Here is an 18,443-nt window from a genome sequence, read left to right as displayed (position 1 = left end):
ATCTGAGGGTATTCATTCAAGATAACAAAATCCAGACGGCCCTATACAGGAAACCAACTGCAGGAAACACTATCCTGCATGCAGGGAGTTGCCACCCTCGTAGTGTTGTGAATAATATCCCACTGGGAGAGTTCCTACGGATTAAGCGGAACTGTTCCACAGAGGGAGAATACACGAAAGCTAAAAATGAATCTAGGAAGAGATTCGAGCGAAGGGGGTACTGTAGAGGTGTCCTGGATGAGGCGCAGAAAAAGAGTGATGCGAGGCCCCGAAGCGAACTACTCATAGACAGGATCAAAACAAGGGACAATAAAGTGAGGCTAATCACCAACTTTAATGATAAATCTCCAGAGTTGTTCCAAATCCTACGGAGAACCTGGAAGATACTAAAATCAGATGGGGTGGTGGGAGAACTTCTACCCAACTACTCACTAGTCACATATCGAAAAAGTAATTCCCTTAGAGACCACCTAGTGAACAGCCACTACGAACACAGAAAAAAGAGAAAGGCCCCAGTTTTGGGTTTCTATCCGTGTATGAAGTGTAAGGCCTGTAGAAACTCACAAAAAGTGAAGGAGTATGAGGTACCGGGGAAATTGAAGACGGTGGTAATTCCGAAATTACTTAACTGCAATTCCGACTTTACTGTGTACTGCCTGGTATGCCCATGTGGGAAAAGGTACGTGGGAAGTACCACGAAACAAACTAAACTCAGGGTTTTGGAACATAAGAGAGCGATCAACTCGAGAGATCAGAGCTACCCAGTGGCCAGACATTATGAGAAAGCTCATAACAGCAACAGCAACCTACTAAGCTTCTTTATTCTGGACCAACTGATTAAAGCAGAGAGAGGGGGAGACTGGGTCAAGAAATTGAGAACCTTGGAATCAAGGTACATAATCACGCTCCAAACGAAAAATCCGGGTGGGTTGAACAATGAAGAGGAAATGTGGGGACACATAAGATAAGATCAACAGAGTGTAAAATGACCCAGAGTAGAAGCTGCAACCTTCTCATAGATGTTCCTTGCTGCTAAAATGTAAGTGAATTTTCCGTGTCTGTAGGAGATCGAGTCACAAACTGTATCTATATCGAAATAACCCATTCGGGGCAATATCGTAAGATCAGAGGTGACATAAGTGGCACAATGATCAAGGCTCAAGAACTGTGAACCGAAATGATAAATGGAGTTGAATATATTTGTGATCTGACTAAGACAATGCCCATTCAGGGCGAGATTAAGGGGAATATCCTATAGAAAAGAATAGGAGATCTCTGACTGTTGATAATGAATGCGATGACTTTGCATGAAATATAAAGTGTGATTTATTATGATGAGGAACATGTATAAATCGCAATCAGTTTCGGACACTTCAAGATGGCCGCCATATATCAATGAAATGAATTGATGTGCCCTTCTTTTATGTTTTGTTTTTAACCATGTGACAATGTTTTGATGAAAACTTTATTTAAATGGAAAAACGAGTCTGACCCAGACAACACTGACGAAGGCGGCAATGCCGAAACGCGTTTGTTGTACTGGATGAGTGTACACCCAAGAAAATAAACCTGGCGTAAGGACTACAAAATTTCTGACTGGAGTGTCCTTAATTGTTTAAACAGTCCATGGATATGGGAACTGTGTGTTTTTCTTTATATTGTCGCACTCCGCCGTGCGGTAAGGAGGCACCCGAGGGAAAGAGGAGCGGCAGTTGGCGGGAGAGCGTTTTTGGATATATATATATATATATATATATATATATATATATATATATATATATATATATATATATATACATATTTATATATAATGCTAATTTCTGAATCATATACTATAAAATTATTTATTTGAGGTAGAAACGCGAATCAACCGTGACGTTACATGGGGGGCATGCTGAGAGCCACGATGGAGCGAAAAAATTAATAATTATTGCCCCCAGTTCCATTACCTGATGCCGGCCCCGGGGATCACATTCCGCAAGGCTCGGCCATTTCTTTTTAAAAAAAGAGAGGGGCCACTTTGCCCCCCTCCTGGCCAATTTTTTTGCCCCAGGGATCCCATCCCCCAGGGCCTGCCCAGCCTTTTTTAAAACAATTATGGAGGTGAGTCACGTGTCACCCTCCCGGGCCCTAGGGACCCCCCTCCCCCGGTGCAATGCCTCTGTGTTGGGGACCACAGGGGAGCCCCAATGCCACTGTGGTCCTTGTACGCTCACCGCCTCCTGCTGGAACCAGCATTGCTTTTGGACACAGGGACCTGCTAACATGCAACTCCCTTTGTCCAGAAGCAATTCTGTTTTGCTTCATGGAAGCGAGAGCTGTTTTCCTGCTCTTGCTTCCATGAAGCGCAGCAGATGTTTGCTATGGCAGGGTGGGAGCAGGGCACCGCCCTGCCATAGCAAATGGCAATGTCCTGGGGTGGGCACCCCGGAATTTTGCTTGAGCTGGCCGTACGAGGTGGCGATCCCCAGGGCCAAAGAGGACTTACATAATACTTACTTTTAACATGCATTTGCCTTTACCATTCATGCATTTACAATGAAATTTGCTGTAAAGGCATGCTTGGTAAGGCATATGCATTGCTAAATCCTACATGGTAATGGGAATGCGTGGTAATGGTACCCGCTTTGTAACGGTCGCGTTGTAAAGGTAGTGCATGATAACAGCTGCGTTGTAATACCTGTTTCCCACACAGATGTCTTCTTGTAAATGATAACAGAACAAGAGAAATTAAGTCTGAAAGCCCTATCATTGTTGACCTTGGAACAAAGTACAAACATGTACATATACACACACACACACACATTCTTACATGTACACATTCTCACACACACACACACACACACACTACACACTCTAATGTATTCACTACCATGCCACTCAAACACCTTTTATACTTAGGTTGATCCCAATCATGATACCTTGTTCAGATAGAAGGAGAGTGTCAGCAGACACACCCTAATCTGGAATGCAGGTGAAAAGTAATGTACAACATAACTAACTACCAGCTGTCAACAATCTCTAGTCATCTCATGGTTTGTACATAGCAATAGTACAAAACCATGTTGAAATAAGGTTAGCTTTGTGTTAACCCTAGCTCCAATAAATTATATCACTATGCTGGAAAGTAACAGAACAAAACTGTAATGAAATAAGGATGAGGGTAATGTTTAAGGAATTTTGACTTTTCGTTGCCTCTGAACATTGTTTAATCTTGCTGCTACCCACACAGTACATGCATCCATTCTAAAATATATATGTAAGCACTCATCACAAATAGTCCTGGACTCTGTAAATCCATTGTAACAGACAGTTGGCTTGGGACTGATCTTCTTACCTTAAAACACCTCATCTAAATGCACATTCAACCGTTTTTTCCAGATCATAGTGACTCGTGTTGAACTTGCCATTCCAAAATACATTATTAATAAATAAAAAAATTCTAGCTCTATCAACCATCCTTGTTTTCTTCCATTACTTAACTGTAGATCACATCTCATAGTGGCCTTTTTGTCTGTCAGCTAGTTAGGATTACCTGTTAGTGGCACTATTAACTTGTGATTAGGCTGGTTTACATAAATGTGTAGCTCCTTAACTCAATTTGTGTAACACATATCCTGCAACACTTCACCAGGAGAGTTTTTAACACAGCTCATCTTTTATTGAAGGCCCTATCTGTGGCAGGCTTCCAATATATATATAACTCATTGCACTTTATAATAAAAAAGGAAGTGAGCATCATTTGTTTTTAACAAACTTTGGCTAAGTTGATCTTTCAAAGTAGTACATATGGATTTTGTTCTATGTGCATCGTGTATTGTTATTCTCCAAACCAATGCAACACAACTAATGTAATCTGGCATTGGAAAACTGCTATCAGCATGTTAATGTAGCTGATGCGGTGGGCTTTTTAAATGTTTTGCCACATTTTTGCTCATCCTGTATTCAGAGGTGGGTGTTGGCTTTGTGGGCAACGGTGAAGTTATACCAGATTTATACTTAAATTTGAACTGTGATTTTGAACCTGTGAATGCACTACACTTTAATGCGTGTTTGCACATCTAGACAAACCCTCTTAGTAGGCTCTCTAGGCATCTTTTCTATGTTGGTCCTCCATAATTGAAGGCTGTGGCAAGGATGCAGCACTCAAAACCAATGAAATGCAACTAACTTAATCTGGAATTGAAAAGCTGCTATCAGCCTGTTAATTTAGCTGATACGGTGGGCTTTTAAAAAATTTCATCAGGTTTTTAGCCATCCTGTATTGAGAATGAATGTTGACTTTGTGGGGAACTGCGAAAGTTATACTTGAGTTGTACTTGAATTTGAACTGTGAATTTGAGCCTGTAACTGCACTGCACTTTGCCGAGTGTTTCCACTTAGGGCCAGATGTAGGAGCCCAAATACCGGTCGGTAACGGCCGATTTCGGCCGTTACCGACCGGTATTTGGGTTTTGTAATGTAGGGGGCTAGAAAATCACAGAATCCGTATATTTACCGAATCGGTAAATTTACCGATTCGGTAAAATACCGAATCAGTAAATTTACCGATTCTGTAATTCAATATGTAGGTGGCACAGTTTACAGTGCCACAGGCCCTTAGAAATTCGTTGTTTACCACCCAAAACTATTAGGTGGTAAATTACGAGTTTCTGTGTACATCTGTGCATGTACACCTGTGCCATGTGACACACATACATGCCCTTAGGGCACAAGCCACAAACAGGGGTGCAACGGGGTGTCAAAGTGACACCCTGTCCCCCTTGAAAATTCGGTATTTTTACCGATTCGGTAATTACCAAATCTGTATTTGCTATTGATTCCTATGGGCTTAAAGGCCCATAGGAATCAATGGCAAATACTGATTCGGTAATTACCGAATCGGTAATTACCGAATCTTACCGATTCGGTATTTTTACAGATTTATTTTCCTACATAGCAATTACCGATTAGTAAATACCGAATTGGTAAAATTCGGTATTTACCATTCGGTAATTTGCTATTACCTACATCTAGCCCTTAGAGACTCCATCTTGTTTGGCACGCCAGTCATTTTTCCGGAGCCGTCCTCCATAAATAACGGTCATGGCATGGAAGCGCAGCAGACAAGTGCAGCAGGTGCGCTGCTGGAACACAAAAGATCAGCCTGTCTTCACTTATACGCACCCAAACAGGAGTCAGTTACCCTGACCCTTTCAAACAAAATAAGGTAACCTACACCTCTACTCAATTGTGAGTGTGCCAGGTAAAACTCAAATACTCCTGCCTATATTCAATTTATCTCAATCTGTCAGAATTGTTTTGCAAAACGTATGCTTTATGCCGCCAACTGCATTCCAATCATTATATTCCAGATATAGAGCAGGCAGAATGGCGTATATTTTTGATTAACTGCCGATCTTTGGCAGGCCACAAACTGGACATATTTTCACTTATCATGGGCAATCAGCCAGACATGTTATTACTGACTGGAACACGGCTGCATGATGTAGTTTAAGCTTTTACCTTCAGATTATCTAATAGACACTGTGATCAGAAAGATGAGGGATCTGGTGGTGTGGCCGTTGTTTATAGAGATTAGTGTACATGTATCTTTACTCCTTTCACCCTCTCTAACTGAGAGGGCCTTCTTTTCTTTACCTCACTTATCCTGCCTTTCACTCTCTCAGGAGTCCTACTCTACAGGCCCCATGGTCCATCTTCCCATTTCCTTCAGGCATTTTCCACTTGGTTGCAAACTTTGCCATGGATAAACTGGAGAAAGTCCTATGATGAATTAAGAAAAAATAGTATAGGAAGCCAATCAGGAACTATCATCACAAAATTAGAGCCTATCAAGCTTCTTATTATACTGCAAGAATAATCCTCCAACTCACCAAAAGAGATCTTTCAGATCCTAACATCTCTCACTGAACTCAAACCGGCAGTTCTATACCGGAAGCAACAGTAAAACGCAGTAATGATCTTGCCAATTTGTTCACAAAAAGGATCACAGATATTTACTAATCATTCCCCAACAGGCTGAATTTGCCTGATCCTCCGTCTGGTAGGAAATCTTTAGAGATCACTGAACAAGGCCTGTCTGCCTTTCCCAATGTCACATTAAGCCATCTTGTATAACTATTCATCGTGGTGAAGTCGGGTTAACCCCTTGGATCCGGCCCCACTCCATATTTTAGAACAAGGGTCTGAGAGTATCTTTCCTGTCCTGCTGGATTTGCTTAACTTGTCTTTAACAGTGGGCTAGTTCCACCTCAATGGAAACATGCATTGGTGTAGCCGCAGCTGAAAATGCCAAGTCTTGACCAACTTTGTCTGGGAAACTACAAACCTATCTCCCTGCTGCCAGGAGTGTCTAAACTCCTGGAGCAGTATGTAAATGAGAACCTCTCCCCCTTTCTGCAGTCAAACAAAATCCTTCATCCCACCCAAATTGGGTTCAGACCGTAACACAGTACTGTAACGGCACTGTTATCTGTGGTGGAGGAACTTAGACAGCTCCTAGATTAATGAAGTTCCACAGCAATTATTCCATTGAATCTCAGTGCCTCTTTTGACACTGTTAACAATAAAGTACTTACCCAGAGAATTTCAGATGTGGGAATAAAAGACTGGATGCTGATATCGATAAGAACATTTCTTGACGGTGAGACCTTCCAAGTGCTTGATCAGACGTGTTACTCTGACAACTTCCTGTTGAACTGTAGGTTGCCTCAGGGCTCTACTTTTAGTCCTACCCGCTTCAATATCTATATGCGCCCCCTGGCCAAGATCACACTTGCTTTTGAGTTGTCAATAGTCTCTTATTCATATGAAACCCAAATAGTCATGTCTATCTCTCCAGAACATAGTTCAAACTCTCAACAATTGGCCTCCTGCTTACAGGAAGTGGCTGAGTGGATGGCAAACTGCTACCTTAAACTGAATGGGGGTAGGGCTGAGGTCATATTTTTGGCCAATAAAATAAAACAATCATTGTTGATTTTATGTCCCTTATGCTTTTTTAAATATTTCGTATTTTTGTGTGTATATGTGACTTTTATGGTTGACTAAAAAAACGAATAAAGTTTTATGATAATTAAAAAAAAGAAGGAACTGCGCATTGACACTCTGGCATGATTATCTGGGAAACCCTCCCAGCCCAAAAGCCCATTAAAGAGCCTGGGCGTCTGTCTAAATAATAACCTCCCTATGGATTGCCAAGCCAAAAATCTTGTCGCGAAGAAAGTGTTAGATCTTCTCCCATTCTCTTCCAGAAGTCTAATCAGACAGGCTTTCATAATCTTGCATATGGATTAACTGAACTCTCTGTATTTTGGATCTCCTCACTATGTAATAGAAAAGGCTGCAGGACATCCAAATTGCAGAAGCCCACCTTCTTCCGAACATCCCCAGATATCAGTCACCTAAAAAAGCCTTTTTCAGATCTTTACTGGCTCCCGGTGGAAAAGCGGGTGCAGTTCATGGTGCTGTATATTGCTCATTGTGCCTCTTACAACAGTGGCTCCCTGCTGTTACAACCATTGGCTACATCCTACATTCCTGGTAGGGCACTGAGATAGACCAATGCCCACTGCAAGACAGAACCCAAAATTCTCAGGGCAAGATGGAGTGGCCGTTCGTTAACTCATCTGGATCCCAGGCTATGGAACTCCTTGCCGCACAGATTGCGTCAAATGGACCTAGAACTCAGAATGCCTCTGAAAACGTTACTGTTTGTGAACTTGCTTTCTCTCAGCCTTGGACGCAGATGTAGTGGGTGTTGTGTTGGTTTTCTAGTTTGGGAAGCCTCTGTGAAGCCATTTGCTTTATTAATCCAACAGAATAAGAATTATTTAGGAGAAGGTAACATATTTCACAAACGATTTATTCTAAATATGTATGACATTTTAACATTAAGGGCCAAATGCACAAGCATTAGGAATACAGATTTCCTAATGTCTGAAACTCATTGAGTCTCATTTAGGGACTCCTTGTAGGTCGAAAATGGACCTACCTCATGAATATTATTGAGGTAGGTCGCAGATTGCGACCCATTAGGAATCACAGCCATCAAAGGGATGGTGGCCTGCTAAAGGTCAGCAGACCACCATGTCTGTAATTACTTTTTGATAAAACACGTTTTTTTTAAAAAATGTAGTACAATTTCCTTAAAGGAAAATGGGCTGTGTTTATTAAGAAAAAAATGAAACCTTGAAGTTTCATTTTATAAGAGTAGGCAGTGGTCTGCAGGACCACTGCCTACCCTTACAAAATATTATTATTTACATTCTCAAAGAGGAAGGGGTCCCTTAGGAACCCCTTCCCCTTCATGCAAGGGTTCCCAGCGGTTTTAGACTGGTGGTAAAGTATTGCTGTTTTGCGACTGGATTTGATTGCAAAACAGTAACACATACCATACTGATTTGGTATTTGGAAGGGATGCCTTAAACACGCCCCTTCCAAATACTGAATCCAGTGGCGGCTACTCCACTAAGGCAGAGGAGCATCACCTCCACTGCTTTATGCAGTGTAAAAAAGCAAAAATAAAATTATCATAATCTGAGGTTATTATCATGTGACAGGAGCCAAATCAACTAGTGCTGACTATGACGACAGCGGAAGGGTGGCTTCTAACAGGGCTGAAAACCCCGGAAGCAAGGACGGACGCTGTGGAAGGCTGAGGAGGTGAGGAGCAGAGCAGAGAACCACAGGACAAGGAGAGCAAGAGCCCCAAAGAAGATGAGAATGAGGAGACGGATCCGCGAGGACCCAGAGACGACGACGGGAGAACCCAGGGAGGCCGAGACGTGCCCCGAGGAAGGCCCTTCGGACGAGACAGCCGTGACCCTGTCTTCGGATCTCGGCTTCAGGCAAGTCAATGGAAGAAGTGGGTGCACACTGGTGGCTGCACGCGCAATCAAGTTTTTCTGGTCTATGTGGCAGATTGCGTGAAGGGAGAGGAGCGGGAGCACTGTTAGGGAAACAGGAGGGGCAGGAGAAAGAAAAAGGGTGACAAATACAAACACATCCAAAGGGAGGCTACCTGATCTTAAGGGCCCGTGGATTGTATATATATTTTCGACACGACCCCCATCACGGAGAATGCTTGTTGGTTGGGGGCACAAGAAGGGACCGACAATAGAAGTGCATGAGCGCATGGAGGCTCACATAGAAGGGGGAACATGGCACTGACTGTCTCTTGTCTGTTTCCCGAGGGGATGATCGGACAGAGAGCCCATAGGAGAAGAAACCGGCAGAGAAGGAAACAACCGATAAGACCAGTCCTCACCCAGAGCTCCGGACCAAAGCAAAGACAGTCATTCACCCATATTGTCCCCGACCCCTGGCCTCTGAACCCCAATAAAACCTATAAACAGCTTACCTCTGCCTCGTCTGGTCAGTGGGAATGAGACAAGTGGTGTCAGAAGTGGGATAGCCCAGACCACCACACACCATTTGTTACCTACCTCCCCCACGGGTCACGATGTCACGGCCCATCAGCCATGATGATATGCTGAAGCAGTTGGCTGAAGGACAGCACCACTTACAGCTGGTGGTAGAAGGGCAGACCACAGAAGCCCAAAAGGATGGAGAACACCTACAAGAGGCCCTTCAAGCCTAGGCGTACCTCATGGCACAAAATCAGGTGGTCCAGGACACGGCCATCCAAAGACTGACCAACACCATTGCCAGCACAAAGTGCACCCAAATGTGCCCAGCTCAGTGTTACAAAAATATCGGTCGGGCGAGGACCTGGATTTTTTCTTCACCAATTTCAAAACAGTAGCGGGTACAGCCCAATGGCCAGTCGAACGATGGGGCCAGTATATTGCCCCTTACTGTCCGGTGAGCTGCAAACTGCCTATCATGCCACTAATCCTGCCCGGCCCACCCCTTACGGAACAATAAAGAAAACCATCTTAGAACATTTCGGGTGTGACCAAGAACATTATCACACCAGATTTAGGAAAGATAAGTGGCAGCCGCAAGATAACCCAGATCATTTTTTTACCGGATTCAGGATATGGGAACCCGGTGGCTCCAACCCCACGTGTCTAGCATGGACGAGGTGATAGACAGGATTCTCCTAGAGCAGTTCATCAAAGGCTCCCAGCCACAACCGGGCTTGGATGACGCAACATCCTAACCTAACGGTGACTAATGCCATAGAACTAGCTTGAGCCCATCAGAGGACCCCAGAGGGGCAAACCTTTACTCCCCGTATACCCACCTCCGTTATCCTTCTCTGGAGGTCTTCTGCTCCCGGTCCCCTGAACCCGCCCCCACGTCATCTCATCGATCCCCGATTCCTACCACGACCAGGCGGGAGGGAAGACATCAGGATCCCCAGTGTTTTAATTGTGCTGGATGGGGCCATATTGCACGCCACTGTCCCCAAAAGACTAATCCTACCGAGCCTACGGAAGTTGGGTATACGAGAGGGAGGGTCCTGTGGGCAGGGAAAGGAAAGGAGGCAGACCACCTTACTCTCATGGTTAATGGCGTTACTACCAAGGTTCTTATTGACTCGGGGTGTCGTCACTCCGTTATATCTCAGGAACGAATACAACCACAGCAATGGCAAGAGGGAGAAAGGGTGTCTATCACCTGTGTACATGGAGACCAAAAGAGCAACCCCGTGCTGTAGTGACCCTGGGAAGCGGGGAACAGGCAAACACAATCCAAGTAGGGGGCATTCCACAGCTGGTGGAGGAAATGATTGTAGGCACTGATTATATTGGGTTTTCCGACCTTCTGTCCAGAGCCGTAGAAAAAATAGAAACCCAGTGATGCCTAAAGGTCGCCCTGATGTCCTCCACAGAGATAGACCCGGGTGTGTATAAGAAAAAGAAGACCCGTGGAGAACAAAGAGAGCAGAAAAAGATAATGGTGTTGAACGGTCAAGATAACACTCCTTCTACCTCCTCTTCAGGCTCAGATGGAGAGCCAAAACCAACACTTAGCTTTAGGGTAAAACAGAAAGAGGATCTGGTGTTGGGACATGCCAGGGCCCGTGCTGTAGCCAATGAGGACGACCAGGTAGCCACTTGTTTTATTATTTCCAAAGGGTTATTGTACAGAAAAGTAACAAAACCAAATGAAACCATACAACAGCTTTTGGCCCCTCTTTCTTTCTGTAACCAAGTTCTCTATTTGGCACATAACGAGGCAGGAGGGGCCACTACGGAAGAGAGAAGACAGAAGAGTACCTCCTGAGGTGGTTCTACTGGCCAGGAGTTTTCTCTGACATCCGGGGGTACTGTGCTGCCTGTCCGAGGCATCAACTGACTAATCCACTGCACATACCCCGAGCTCCTTTGCACGCTCTCCCTATCATTGACATTCCCTTCTCCCATGTAGGAATGGATTTTGTTGGGCCCCTAGTTACCTCTGCACGAGGCTATCAGAATATTCTAGTCCTGGTTGACTATGCGACCCGCAACCCTAAGGCTATCCCCCTCACCAGTATGACTACAAACAGCATTGCCCAAGCCATGATAACGTTTTTCAGCAGGATTGGGTTCCCCCAGGAACTCCTTACCTATCAGGGAACACCTTTTATGTCTAGGTTGATGGCCCAAATCTGTTCTTTATTGGGGGTGTGACAAATTCATACATCGGTATACCACCCACAGACAAACTGCCTTGTAGAAAGGTACAACCAGCGTGTGAAAACTCTTCTAAAGAAAACTGTTTCTGATACCGGAAGAGACTGGGACCGACAGTTACCCCTGACACTATTTGCCATCAGAACACACACACAATCCTCCACCGGGTATAGTCTCTTCAAATTAGTCTTCGGGACAAAACCCAGGACTCTGGTAGACTGGGCAGCTGAAAAATGGGAGGAAGAAGAGGATGAGGGTAAGACCCACCTGATAGAAAGACTATCGACTCTCTGGGACGAGGTTTGACAAAACCTGGACACAGCCCAGAAAAGATAGAGAAAGAGCTATGACCAACACACCACTCTCAGACAGTTCTCTGTTGGGGATAAAGTATTACTTCTCCTTCCCTCTAATGAAAATAAGCTCCTAGCCCGTTGGCAAGGACCTTATGTAGTACTCGCGCAAGTTACCTCCGTCACCTATAGAATAGTGGTGCCCCACACAGGGAGAACGGGACAAATCTACCATTAAACCAATGGGTTGACGGGCCAACCGACACAGCGCACCATCCCACAAACCTCTTTATCACTAATCCCATTCCCCAGGCTGACACCTCCAGAGAGACCAGGGCCATCCCCAAGGGTTCCCAGTTGACACCTGAGCAAGACAAGACCCTACTAAACATTATCGATACCTATCAGGATGTCTTTTCAGCAAAACCCGGAAGAACCCGCCTTGTACAGCATGACATCTTGACAGATGGGGCCAGACCTATCAGACAGAGACCCTATAGTATCCCAGAAGGAAGACAGCAGGTAGTGGAAAACGAGGTAACATGCTATGCAATGGGATCATTGAATCATCACATAGTTCATGGTGTTCACCCATTGTAATGGTGCCAAAACCCAACGGCACCGTAAGGTTCTGCGTGGACTTCAGGCGGTTGAACGCCGTTTCCCGTTTTGACTCGTACCCCATGCACCAGGTTGATGAGATGATCGACAAGTTAGGGACTGCCCGATATATGACAACCCTTGACTTGACAAAAGGGTACTGGCAGATAGCTGTGTCACCCACAGCCCAAGAGAAAACAGCCTTTGCCACCCTCTCAGGCTTATACCACTTCAGGGTCCTTCCCTTCGGACTGCATGGGGCCCCTGCCACCTTCCAGAGACTTATGGACATAATTTTGAGGCCACACCACGACTATGCAGCTGCTTACCTTGATGACATTGTCATCTTTAGTAGTACAAGGGACCTGCATGTCACGCACCTCCGGGCCGTCTTAACTAGTGTTAGGGAAGCCGGCCTAACCGCCAACTCCAAGAAGTGTATGCTAGCAACCAACAACATCAGGTATCTAGGGTATCATATACAAGAAGGACAGATCAGGTTCCTGGCAGTCAAAGTGGACGTCATCAAATCACTGGAGAAACCCACCACAAAAAAGGGTATCAGGGCCTTCCTGAGATTGGTCGGGTACTACAGGAAATTCATTCCTTATTTTTTGGAGGAGGCCGTCCCACTCACAGACATGTTAAAGAAAACCTCCCAAAACACTGCTGGGACATGGACCTCAAGACAAACCAAAGGCTTTGAGCATCTCAAGACATTGTTATGTAACAACCCTGTGCTTACTTGTCCTGACTTTAAGAACAAATTCACGCTACTAACAGATGCCTCAGACAGGGGCCTAGGAGCTGTTCTGTCACAGACAACAGGTTCAGGTGAACTACACCCAGTGGTTTACCTTAGCCGCAAACTTCAACCCAGGGAAGCACGTTACTCTACCACTAAAAAGGAGTTTCTGGCAATACGGTGGGTGGTCCAGACCCTACAGTGTTACCTGCTGGGCAGTCCTTTTATCCTCCTGACTGATCAGAGAGAATACTGGTTGGGTGGGGGCACAAGAAGGGGATGACAATAGAAGCGCAAGGGTGCAGGGGGGCTCACATGGAAGGGGGAACACCGCACTGACCGTCTCTTGTCTTTTTACCAAGGGGACGATCGGAAAGAGAGCCCGTAGGAGAAGAAACAGACAGAGATAGAAACAACCGATAGGACCAGCCCTCGCCCAGTGCTCCGGACCAAGGTGAAGACAGTCATTCACCCATATTGTCCACGACCCCTGGCCTGTGAACCCCAATAAAACCTATCAACAGCATACCTCTGCCTCGTCTGGTCTGTGGGCTTGTGACATATCATTTTATTTTTTCACTTTGCATCGTCATTGTGGGGTGGGTTGCTCTCAGAACAGGGGGAGGAGTGGTTTGCACTCCCTATGTGAGCATGAGTGATTGGGCGGCCATCTCGTGCAGGCCAAAAAGGGATGCCAAAATAACATTTTCTCCATGCAGGCTGCATTACAGCCTGCGTGGTGAACATGCCCACCCCTCCAACCTCTGTCTGAGCACTGTGTCAAGGATCTCAGACTAATCACTGCATTGTGTTTGGCTGCAAGGAAGGTGTGGGAGCCCTGGTGCTTCTTGTTTCCCCCAAGAAGCCAGGAAGAGGACACAGAAGTAGTGGCGGTCCGGCCAGTTGGCCAGCCAGGAGGTTGTGTACTTCATGCATTTTGTACAATTGAAAAAATATTTTTCCAGTCTTAATCGACTCAATTCTGCAAATCGGGCCGTTTGTGACCGGAAAGATGCTTTGCACATGTGGCCCAAAATGATGTAAAAAGACATAATGCCTGAAAATCATCTCACTTAAAATTAATAGTTAAGGAGACAGGTAGGGTTAACAGAATTGGGCCCCGGGAATAAGTTAGACTCTGACTCGGGCAGCAAAAAGCTTTTGGGCCTTAATCGTTATTTGGCAGACAGGTTCTCTGTCACAAACATGAGGAATACCCCATACAACGTATTGCAAGTGACACCCGAGAAAATGCAATTGGCAGTCGGATTTCCGTCACTTTGTGAGTAACCCATCACACCCTTAGTCACCAGTGGACAGAGGTTAATGTAGGAGGGATCTGAAGGGTACTTAGTACCCATACTTTTTTTAATTTGCCAAAAACAGTTCCCCTACTTTTAAAAGACAGTAGTTGGGCCACTTAATTCATAAAGTTGAGATGCCCCAGCTAAAGAGAATGGGAGGGAGTCTCTAGTGCTGTGAAGTCAAGGAAGGGACACACAACTAAATAAGGAACAAGCCATCTTTCCAGAGTTACTGCTGCCCCAAAGAAATGTAAATGCAATTATTTAATCTGCAATTATAAAGGTTACTTGAAAGTCGTTATTGAATTTAATTGTTGAAGTTCTCAGGATGCTTTGAGTGGACAAATATGGATTTTCTTTGAGGGGTCTTGCAAGGGTGTTATCAATTGACCTGTGGAATGCATGCTTTGAACGGACAGTTACAAAAAATGTGTTCAGTCTATTATTCATATCTATATTTTGGAAACACACAAGCCACCATTCGCCACTGCTCCAACCAGAATTCATTTCTGTCACTCTCTGTAACATAAATAAACATGAGCAGTGATCACATTAACCAATATAAGTTTCATAACATAAAATAGTGCCTCTCTCACTGATGAGTTTAATTAGCATGTATATATTTGACATTTAAGATGTGCACAATTTTATATGCAGATACCTGATGCTGAAAGACCAACAAAATAGTTGGTAAATGTTGTTCTTTTTAGCCATGCTTTTGATCCTGTCCCCACGCCCACCCACCTACATTGCGCCTAGGATCATATTTCTCATACTTTTTCTGAAACAGTTCGACTGCTGTATATGGGCTGCCGCTGGACCCCCTGCAGATACCAACACAATGTATATTTTTTGCATCAGTATCTCAAACAATTTGTACAAGCTTCTTCTCTCCATTACAAATTAGAAACTATTTTGAATCGTGTGCTGCTTTTCTTGCCCAATTAAGGATCTAAAAATGTTGTCTTTTGAAAGCCAAAGCCACACTTTTTCAGTAATCACACCTCTCACTGCTAATTCACCAAAGGTTTACTTCAAGTTGTCACCAAACTTACTAGCCCTGACAGTGTCTCCCTCTCTTTGTCTCCCTTTGTCTGTCTCCCTCTCTTTGTCTCCCTCTCTTTGTCTCCCTTCCTTGATATCCCTCCTCCCTCTGCCTCCCACCTCCCTCTGGCTGTCGCTCTCTCTCTGTCTCCCTCTGCCTCCCTCCTCCCTCTGTCTGTCACCCTCTCGCTGTCTCCATCAGTCTGTCTCCCTCCCTCTGTTTGTCTCCCTCTGTCTGTCTTCCTTCATCTGTCTCCCTCCCTCTGTCTGGCTCCCTCCCTCTGTCTGTCTCCCTCTGTCTCCCTCCCTCTCCCTTTCTCTCTCTCTCTCTGTCTCCCTCTCTCTGTCTCCCTTGCCCGCCCTCCCTCTCTCTCCCTCTGTCTGCCTCCCTCCTTTCCTTCGTTCCCTCGCTCTCCCTCTGTCTGTCTCCCTTTCCTCCCTCCCTCGCTCTCCCTCTCACTGTCTCCCTTTCACTTCCTCCCTCGCTCTCCCTGTGTCTGTGTCCCTTTCCCTCCCTCGCTCTCCCTCTGCCTGTCTCCCTTTCCCTCCCTCTCTCTGACTCCCTTTCTCTCCCTCCCTCGCTCTCCCTCCCTCTGCCTCCCTTTCCCTCCCTCCCTCCCTCGCTCTCCCTCCCTCTCCCTCCTTTTCCCTCCCTCCCTCGCTCTCCCTCTGTCTGCCTCCATTTTTCTCCCTCCTTTCCTTCCTTCCCTTGCTCTCCCTCTGTCTGCCTCCCTTTCCCTCCCTCGCTCTCCCTCTGTCTGCCTCCCTTTCTCTCCCTCCCTCGCTCTCCCTCTCTCTGCCTCCCTTTCCCTCCCTCCCTCGCTCTTCCTCTCTCTACCTCCCTATCCCTCCCTCCCTCGCTCTTCCTCCCTCGATCACCCTCCCTTTCCCTCCCTCCCTCGCTCTCCCTCCCTCTCCCTCCCTTTCCCTCCCTCCCTCGCTCTCCCTCTGTCTGCCTCCATTTTCCTCCCTCCTTTCCTTCCTTCCCTCGCTCTCCCTCTGTCTACGTCCCTTTCCCTTCCTCCCTTGCTCTCCCTCTAACTGCCTCCTTTTCCCTCCCTCCCTCTCCCTCTCTCTGCCTCCCTTTTCCTCCCTCCCTGGCTCTCCCTCTGTCTCCCTTTCCCTCCCTTCCTCGCTCTCCCTCTCTCTGCCTCCCTTTCCCTCCCTCCCTCGCAGTCCCTCCCTCTCCCTCCTTTTCCCTCCCTCCCTTGCTCTCCCTCTGTCTCCCTCCCTCTGTCGTCCACGCTCTACCTCCCTCTGTCACCTCTTCATCTCTCCCTGCCTGTCTGTGCCCGGGCTGAGACAGCTTCAGAGCACACACACAGCTGCACGAGCACTTCACAGGTCTTTAAAAGACCATTTGTAAGTTAATGAGGCTTTTGTCTTTCACCTCTTAGCGCCCCTGCCCCTGCAGCTCCACTCTGACTATCACGGAATGCCCGGGCCCCTGCAGAGCAGCAGAGTCTCGGCCCCAGTGTTTGCAGACACTGTAATTTTATTTTTTTTACCACGTGTAAATTGTCTGCAAGGTCCGCGGGCCGCCAGGGAAGGCTTGCCGGGCCGCTGACGGCCCACGGGCCGTACTATGAGTGCCCATGCTCTAACAGGACGAAGGACTGCTTTGCTGCTACAAGGACTGCCACTCTGCTCTAAAGTAACTACTGCCAAGCTGTGCTGACCTACTGCTTGTTGCCCTTTCGCCTAGGGAAGAAGAACTGGACCTGCAACTTAATCTTGAATCCTGGACCCCAAAGTGGCTCAAAGCTCCCCAGCAGGCTCCTGGACCCAGTTGAACTGAGTTCCTGACCCCCAAGTGGTGCCCCTCAGGTTCTGGAACCTTGGTGTGGCTCACAAGTTCTTAAAATCAAGTTTTTGGGCTCTTTGCAACAGTGAACGTGCCCATTCACCACAAGGCCAAGCCACTCGCACCGAAAATCTGTGCAATTCCCCCGTTGCCAGGTTCTTTGCACATCAAACATCCTTCTGCCAACACAAAACTCTAGCCTGCTCTTCCCGCGATGTGGACAACCGCCTGCAATGCTCTCCTTGCTCCCTGAGACACTCTCGAACATTAACAGGACTCTTGACACAAAACTTGAGAAGGCAAACTTTCAGCAGGACTAATCTGAGACTATATTTGGCCCACGCTCCATTGCGGTCAGCCTGAGCTTTTGACTTGGACCCAGTCCAGCACCAACTGCAGTTGGTGCTGTCTGCTTTTAGGTGTTATTTTACAGTTTAATCTATAAAAATGCATAACTCCAGTTCTACTGATTAGATTTTTGTTGATGTTGTCCTGTTTTATTCATTAAATTAGGCTCTATTGTTCTAATCTTGTGTGGAATGTGTTTGTGTGGTGTTTTCATTGTTCTACTGCTTGAAGTGCTGCACAAATACTTCACACATTGCCTCTAAGTTAAGCCTGACTGCTCTGTGCCAAACTACCAGGGAGTTGAGCACAGGTTAATTTTGAGTTTGCTTGTGCCTTACCCTGACAAGGATAGTGGTTGCTGCTTGAACATGGTTCAATCTCCGGTCAGCCAGTAACTCAATTTCTGACAAGCCGCAACCAAAAAATCCAAATTTAGACAATAGCATAGCAGGGATGCCTAGGCTGAAACCAAGAGGTAGTAAAACACAGCAATTACCAGGGCTCAGTGGATCCATGATGGCTGTGGCCCCTGTGTACTGTACCATCTGCACCAATGTTATCTACATCCCTGAATTTACACTCTATTGCGTAGTATTGTAAGTGCATTCATATAGCACTTACAACCCCTGAGAAGGCATTGAAGGGCTTCACGCCAGGCAGGACACTGCACTGGACTCCCCAGAGTAGCTGTTCATCCATTGATTAGTGGTTATT

The sequence above is a fragment of the Lissotriton helveticus genome, chromosome 5_1 (genome assembly GCF_964261635.1).
Source record: "Lissotriton helveticus chromosome 5_1, aLisHel1.1, whole genome shotgun sequence".
Classification (NCBI taxonomy): domain Eukaryota; kingdom Metazoa; phylum Chordata; class Amphibia; order Caudata; family Salamandridae; genus Lissotriton; species Lissotriton helveticus.
The sequence above is the reverse complement of the archived record's forward strand: the minus strand, read 5'-3'. Positions refer to the sequence as shown.